The following is an 8,969-nucleotide window of genomic DNA, read 5'->3' as shown; positions in this document are numbered from 1 at the left end:
AAACATGCTCTTAAATTTCATCCATCCCTGTGGGTGTGAACCCATTGTAAGTAGGACCTTTTGATGAGGTTGCCTCAGTTATGGTAAATTCCTAGGCAATCAGGGTGGGTCTTAATCCTATTATTGGAGGCATTTATAAGCAGAATGAAATGCAGATGGATAGAGAGCCACAGAGAGAGCGGCCAGAAGCTGAACATTAATGGAATCTGGAAAAGAAGGGGAAGGCAAAGAGAGTGACAGCTGGAAAATATGCTTAGCTTAGCCGAGCTTAGCAATCTATTTTTTTTAATTTAGTTCCCAGAATGATATTATCCAGAATGTCTTAATTCTGCTTAGAAAAATAAGATAATAGAATAGTATCAAGAAAACCATGTCGCCCAGTTCATCAAGTAACTTCCTCCTCAAAAGACAAAAGTTCGACATTCCTGGGGATCAGCTAAGAAACGAGTCATGAAGACCCTGCACGTAAGAGCTTGCACATCAAATCTAACCACTAAAACGGGAAAAACAAGGCATGCTTGAGACAACACAGGATTGAAAAATTGCTTGTGCCCTCCTCATAAAGATCAAATGGCATCGCTGACCTGACAAGAATGAATCTTATGGACATTACTTAGTTTTTAATCCCTAACCCTTTTCTTTACCTATAAAAACCTTAGCTTACAAAAAAATGAAAATGAAAAAAAAATTGGAAACACTTCAACATTTGGAACAGAGTTGACATGTTTAAGTGTTTAACCACAAAAGAATTGAAAATTAAAGTGATCCAAGAATAAAAAATTTAAAAAAACTTTAACTCACATCTCCCCACTTTGAACTGGTTCTGGAAAGATTTCCTCCAGTTCCATGCAAGCACACTTGCAATAAATCACCTTCCCACCGAGAGCCATGTTTCTCCCTTGTAGAGCTGGATCAAGTGGGCCCTACTATTGGAAAAAGCCATGCTTCAGTTATCAAGAGTCTGCCATATGCATTGCCATGTAACAAAGAAACTCAGGGCTAAGCTTGGATGGCCAGCAGCCAGCCCAGAATGCCACCATCTTCTGGGAGAAACATCACCTTGATGATGCCTTGATTTTGGATTTCTCCCAGCTTCAAAAGAGCAAGCCAATAAATTCCCTTTGTCCAAGCCAATCCATTGCATGGTATTTGCTTGAGCAGCCAGGGCACTAAAACACTTCCCAAGAGCTTCTCCCACATTACCTCAATTAAACCTTCCACTTGCCCCGTGAAGAGGGAACTTCTATTCTCATTTTGCCAAAATGAAACAAAAAGTTAGAAAGGCTTAATAACTTGCTCAAGGTCAGAAATTAGTAAATGAAAGAGCTAAGACTTGAGCCCAGGTCCATCTGATGCCAAAGGCCAGTTGTTCAATATTGTTTTGTGGGATATCTATGTCAGATTTGTCTAGTTGTCAGAGGAGGCTTTAGTTTTCCTGGACATTAGCTGCTTTTCCTTAAGGACAATGAAAACCACGCAGTCTACACTGGTTCCCTTACTACTTTGGCCACCACTAAACTCAGAGATGAATATGCAGCTCATCATTCTTATTGAGTTATTGCATTGTTTTTCATCATAATTTCCTTTATGAAAACACGAAGTAATAGAGAAAAGCATGATGCAGAAAGTTTAAAAAACACACAATTTTACCACTCAGAAACAGTTTAATTCCTAAAAGTCACTCCTTAGAAAACTAAAGTAACCAATCATATGCAATGCTGGTGAGGTCAAGATAAGAAAGACATATTCATATCCTGCTAAAGCAAGATAATACAGAAAAGTCTTTCTGGAAAGCCATTTGGCAGCTCAATCAAGAGACTTAAAATCTGTCTGTCGCTTTGACTTAGTGTGTTGGTTTGAAATGATGAATGTACCCTAGAAAAGCCATGTCTTAACCTTAATCCCATTTTGTAAAGGCAGCCATTTCTTCTAATCCCTATTATGTTTAAAACTGCAATTAGATCATCTCCCTGGAGATGTGATTTAATCAAGAGAGGTTGTTAAACTGGATTAAGTGGAGGTGTGTCTCCACCCATTTGGGTGGGTCTTGATTGGTTTTCTGGAGTCCTATAAAAGAGGAAATATTTTGAGAATGAGAGATTCAGAGAGAGCAGAGCAGAACAACCCAGCCACAAGAAGCAGAGTCCACCAGCCAGGAGATGAAGAAGAAAAATGCTTCCTGGGGAGCTTCATGAAACAGGAAGCCAGGAGAAGTAGCTAGCAGATGACACTGTGTTCACCATGTGCCTTTCCAGATGAGAGAGAAACTCCGACTGTGTTTGCCATGTGCCTTCTCACTTGAGAGAATTTCATTGGCCTTCTTGAACTAAGGTATCTTTCCCTAGATTCCTTAGATTGGATATTTCTAAAGACTTGTTTTAATTGGGACATTTTCTTGGCCTTAGAACTATAAACTAGCAACTTATTAAATTCCCCTTTTTAAAAGGGGAATTCTGTTTCGGGTATATTGCATTCTGGCAGCTAGCAAACTAGAAAACTTAGCAATATCATTTCAAGGATGCTGTGCTACATAGTGAGGAAAAGAATATATTATATATTCTTCATATATATAATTTTATATTATGTTATTCTATAAATGCATAAACAATCTTAGATATAATACTGTGATCATCACAGTAGTATAAAAGAATAAAAATTAAAATACGAACAACCTAAAAATCCAAATTTAGGAAGATTTTTAAATTGTGACATATGTAAACAACAGAATATTACATATAGTTAAAAATCAAGCTACTCATGATATAATTTAAATGACAAAGCAAAAATAATTATATTTGCAGTAGAATTATTGTGCTGCAACAATAAATAATATATTGATCTTGCTATTGATATTAGCATTTAATTTTAATATATTGCACCACTAGCAATACATTTAATATAGTATATTGATAAAATATTAACAGAATGATATTTACATCAGATGCATTTTGTTTGTATACTGTATTAATATACTGATATAAATTAATTGCCAATTAATATGGTGATCAAATATTAATATAATGATATTCATATTTATTATTGGTATTAATAATAACTAAGAATTAATTGAGTTTCTGTCTATGCCAGGCACTGTGCAAATCCCTTTTTATGAATTTTTTTATTTAGTCCTTTTATTTTATCCTATAAGATAAATACTCTTATTAGTCCTCTTTTAAAACTTTGAAAACTTCCTCTTGTTACAAATCTTATTGTGAAATAACTTCACACTTATAGAAAACTTGCAGTAATACTGCAAAAAACTCTTCTACTCTTAGCCTAGATTTACGAATTGTTAACATTTTGCCATATCTGCTTTATCATTTTCTCTCTCTCTCTCCAAACATACACACACATTTTCTGAATAAATGAATGTTGCACAATCTCGTCCCTTTACCCATTAATACATCACTACGTGTTTCCTTTGAACAAGAAATTCTTTTATATAACCATGGTATAAATGATCAAAATCAGGATATTCCATATTTATATAATAATATCTTATATATTCTTTTGTCCCTGAAATGTCCTTTATAGGATTTTTTTCCAAATTCAGGATCCAATTCAGGATCACTAACTGCATTCAGTTATTTTATCTTTCTAGTCTCCTTTAGTATGAAACAGCTCCTCAGCTTTTGTTTTTCATGATATTGACATTTTTAGTGTATTGGCCATTTGTTTTGTAGGTTTCTCTTCAATTTGGGTTTGCATCTTTGATGGAAACAGGACATACATATATTGTGTTCTTTCTCACATCAAGAGGCACATAGACGTCAGTTTGTCCCATTACTTGTGATATTAAACAGGGCTGAAATCATTTGTCGGTGTCAGCCAATTTTTCCACTGTAAAGTTAGCATTTTTGGTAGATTCTTTGAGAGTATGTATATATGCCTTGATTCATCAAACTCTCACCACCCACTAGTGCAGTACACATAGATATGTGCCTGAATCAGTCATTACAAACGATGGTTGCAAAATGGTGATTTTTTTCTAACTGTATCATTCCTGGTTTTCTCCTGCAAATAACAGATTTCTTTTTTTCTTTTACTAATCTGTTTGTTTGCTTGTTTATTACCACCGTGGATGCATGATTCTTACTTTTTTCAAGGGATTGTAATCCACTCCTATCATTATTCTCGTCTTCAAAAAGTCCCAGATTTGGTCAGAGAGAGTCCTGGTTTTGTTTCATTTTGTTTTATATGTCCAAATTATTTTTAAGTACATCCTTACTTTCTAGCCAAGACATTCCTGGCTTATCTTGGTTTTTCTCTACCCTTGAGCTTCAGTCATTGATTCAAGCAGCAATGGCTGTTTTTAATGGGGAATGATATTGAAAAAGCAAAATCTGATTTTGCTGATAAGTCTTTTCAGTAGATAGTTAGGAAATATGTGTATGTGTATATGTCCTGGTTTGAAAGGATGTATGACCCCTAGAAAGGCCATGTTTTAATCAAAATCCCATTTCATAAAGGTAGAATAATCCTTATGCAAACTGTATGTTTGAAACTGTAATCAGATCATCTCCTTGGATGATGTGATTTAGTCAAGAGTGGTTGTTAAATTGGATTAAGTGACGACATGTCTCCACCCATTTGGGTGGGTCGTGAATGGTTTACTGGAGTCCTATAAAAGAGAAACATTTTTGGAGAATGGAGATTCGGAGAGAGCAGAGAATGCTGCAGCACTACAAAGCAGAGTGTCCACAGCCAGCGACCTTTGGAGATGAAAAAGGAAAATACCTCCCAGGGAGCTTCATGAAACAGGCAGCCAGGAGAAGCTGGCAGATGATGCCGTGTTCGCCATGTGCCCTTCCACCTGAGAGAGAAGTCCCGACTGTGTTCGCCATGTGCCTTCTCACTTGAGAGAGAAACCCTGAACTTCATCAGCCTTCCTGAATTGAGGTATCTTACCCTGGATACCTTTGACTGGACATTTCTATAGACTTGCTTTAATTGGGACATTTTCTTGGCCTTAGAACTGTAAACTAGCAATTCATTAAATTCCCCCTTTTAAAAGCCATTCTGTTTCTCGCATATTGCATTCTGGCAGCTAGCAAGCTAGAACAGTATATACCTATTATATATAAGTAGTATAAATACATAAATAATTTATATACATATACACATATGCATATAGAGAGATTGATATATTTATACTAATACATCTAATTGTAATCCAACTTCAAACACCACAGGACTCTTCCCAGCCTTCCTTATTCCATATTTGTGTCCTCTCCAACTGTGAGAAATCTGGCTCCTAATATAATCAATATATTTACTCACTTACTTAGTCCTACCATATGCAGAAAGTAGTCTCAGAGTGGTTAACACAATCATTGTTAAAAAAAAAAATCAAAATAAATATAGTTCAAAATTGTCTTTTGACTGATAACAGCCAAAGTACTGTGCTCAAAAGCTGTGTGTGAGTTTTTTCTCCCCATTCAGTGGGGTTATGTTATTCATTTGAAAGCTAGGTTCATTTATTTATGTTTGTATTCCATTTTATGGTATTTTCCCACACAACCTTGTTGATTTAATTTTTTTGAGAGTGAGAAACATTAGCATGATGCCAAAAGTAAAAGTCACAAAAAAGAATATACTCAGAAAAGTGTTGCTCTCTTTCCTTCACCTTTTATTCTTTTCCCATTCATTACCTGTTGCTAACTAAGCTCATGAGATCTGATTCATAAATCCTGCAGTATATATTTTCTTACTACTCTTTTTTTCTTACACAAAAGGTAGCATACTACATATACTCTTTTGTACTTTGCTTTTCTCACAGGAACTTTCTTCATCTTAGGTTATAAAAACATTTTCATTTTTTCTTAGTTTTATAGTTCTTGATATGGATAGTTCATAGTTTACTTAACAAAATTTCCTTTTTTGGGAATTGAGCTTATCACCAACATTTTGCAATTATGAATAATGCTGCAATGAGTAACCTTGGCATATGTATTTTCAGAACTTCAGAGTGAATTCCTAGAAGTGAGCTTATTGGGTCAAATTTAAATATATATGTAGTCTTATATGCATGTACCTTTTGCACTTCCACTGGCAATGCATGAGAGTGCTTGTTAGTCCCCTGTCTTGCAAACAAGGCATTATTAAGTTTTTAAATGTCTACCACTAATTTACATTTTGTTATGAATAAAATTAATATTTTTCCTACATTTAAGGGCCATTATCTTTTTTTGGTTAATTGTCCTTCATGTCTTTTGCCTGTTTTTCTACAAGGTTTTTGGTATCATCCTTATTTAACAGATGAGCAACACATTGGAGAAGAGAAGTAACCGAAGGGCATACATATGGGAATTGCTAGAGCGGAGATAAGAGAATTGACTATAAAATTAGAAAAATAAACAAGAAAATTTTTGTTATTCTTTTTGGATATTATACCAGACTCTCCCAATTTTCTGCCATAGTGCATGTATAGTACTTTGATAATTAAGAAGGAAAAGGAAGTAAAGTTCTTAAAAATGAAAGAAAGAGAAAAAAACCAGCTGCTCCATAAGTCACAACAGCTTTCAACACTCTGCCAGTATAATTGGCACCTCGAAGGTGGGAGCAGCCAAGCACACAGGCTGCCAGCTGCCAGAGGCTGTGGGCGTTTGCTGTATTTGTGTTTATTTTAAATGAAAAAGTAAAAACACAGAGATAAATAAGAAAAATATTGAAAAGGTGACTAATACTGTGTACTGCAACCAAGCAGCAACTAGAGAACACAGGCATGCCTTCTAAAATCAGCGACTTGAAGTTCATAAGACAAACAAGAGGGAAGGGAGGGAGGAAACTCACCAATAGAACAATAAATCTCAAAGGCTGTTTTAGGCTCTCAGGTATGCCTGGGATGAAATCTCCAACACACAGAGGAATGTAGTGATAATGCAACAAATCTGGTGCCTCAGAGAATTGAAGAATGGTAAAATCTGGAGATAAGAGCTATAAATTTATTCTTCTGCTAGCCCTATGGTTCTCAGCCCTTATAGTAGATTAACATCACCAGAAGATATAAAGTAAACCGATGTCAGCAGTCCCATCCTCAGAAAATAAAATTAGCATCTCAGGGGGTGAGACTGTGGAATTCTATTGAGAACCACTGGTCTAGCCAATATAGAAGGAAGCATTATGCTTAATGAAAGAAGCCAGACACAAAAGGTCACATATTTTACTATTCTATGTATACGAAATATCCAGAATAGATAATTCCACTGAGACAAATGTTATATTAATGGTTGTCAGGGACTGGGAAGAGGGGAGAATGGAGAACAACTGCTTAATGGGTTAGAGTCTCCTTTAGGTGTGATGGAAATGTTTTGGAAGTAGATTAAAAGTAATGGTTGCATGAGATTGTGAATGTACTAAATGCTACTGAATTCTATACTTTAAAATGGTGAATTTTATATTACATGGATTTTAACTCAATTTAAAAAATGGATACAATATGTATAACATGGCAGAAAGATTGACAAATGTCAATTGACTTCCCAGAACAAAGTAAATTAAAACTTGCATGTGGGACATAGGTGCAAGATGGCAGTATAGTGAGGTGTGGAATTTAGTTCGTTCTTCAGAGAGGCTTGTAAATAGCCAAGAACTGTATGGAACAACAGCTGAGGGGACATCACTTACTGGACACACAGTGTACACCAGTCTGGAATGGGTGGAACAGCTGAGATCTCAAACAGAACTGTTGGTCTCCTAAGCCAGGGAGGGTAGCACCCCTCCCCTAAAGGCATAGCAGGCTGGTTCTCCATGGGGAAAGAAAACAGGCTTTACTAGTAGAAAGGACTTAGCTCAACCAGGCTCCAATTGCTGAATTAATTAACAAATTTTGACTACTGAAAACAGGCTCTGGGCATAGACAAACCTGGTATAAGCACTAAAGGAGACAAAAGTTTTCACCCTGTCAGACAGGGAACAGGGTTGACAAAAAACAAACAAACAAAAAAAAAAAAAACAGAGGCTTTTTGATTTGCAAAGCAAAAGTATTGGGAAAGCGCTGGACCCCCCAGGGGTCCATAGAGCATGTACCAACTGAAGTTCTCAGAGAAAACCTGAGAGTGGGGGTCCAGCTCTGAAAAGGCTTTTTGCCTATTTTCACTTTCTAACAGATGATTAGATAGAACTTCGTGCACTCTCAGGCTCCAGCACTGCTCCAGGCAAGGGTGGAACTAAAATGACACAGTACCTAGTCAGGTGAAAGGGGTTAATTCCCTAAAGACCATATTTTCCCCCAGGAAAAGGGGGATGGGGCCCAGCTCAAGTGGAGGCCAGAAGGAGTAGAAAAGGAATAAGGAGCAAAAGACTAAGAGAGGAAATAATCACTGAAAATTTCCCATCTCTTATGAAAGACATAAAATTACAGATCCAAAAAGCAGTGTACCCCAAACATAATACAGCCAAATAGACACATTCCAAGACACTTACTAATCAGATTGTCAAATGTCAAAGACAAAGAGAGAATTTTGAAAGCAAAGAGAAAGGTAAACCATAACATTTAAGGGAAGCTCGATAAGGCCATGTGTGGATTTCTCAGCAGAAACCATGAAGATGAGTAGGCAATGGTATGATATATTTCAGATATTGAAAGAGAAAAACTGCCAACCAAGAATTCTATACCAGCAAAATCGTCCTTCAAAAATGAGGGGAGATTAAAATATTTTCAGACAAATAGTCATTGAGAGAATTTGTGACTAAGAGACCAGTTGTACAAGAACCATCAAAGGGAGCACTCCAGGCAGACGGGAAAAAGCAGGAGATAGAGTTCTAGAGAAGAGTGTAAAAATGAAGACTACCAGTAAAGGTAAAAAGAGAGAAAAAAATAGATATGACATATAAAATCCAAAAGACAAAATGGTAGAAGAAAGTACTGCATTTACAGCAATATTAAATTTTAATAGCTTAAGCTCCCCAATCAAAAGACATAGACTGGTGGAATAGATTTAAAAACAAGACCAGTCTATATGCTGTCT

Source organism: Tamandua tetradactyla, chromosome 2 (assembly GCF_023851605.1).
Source record: "Tamandua tetradactyla isolate mTamTet1 chromosome 2, mTamTet1.pri, whole genome shotgun sequence".
Lineage (NCBI taxonomy): Eukaryota > Metazoa > Chordata > Mammalia > Pilosa > Myrmecophagidae > Tamandua > Tamandua tetradactyla.
The sequence above is the reverse complement of the archived record's forward strand: the minus strand, read 5'-3'. Positions refer to the sequence as shown.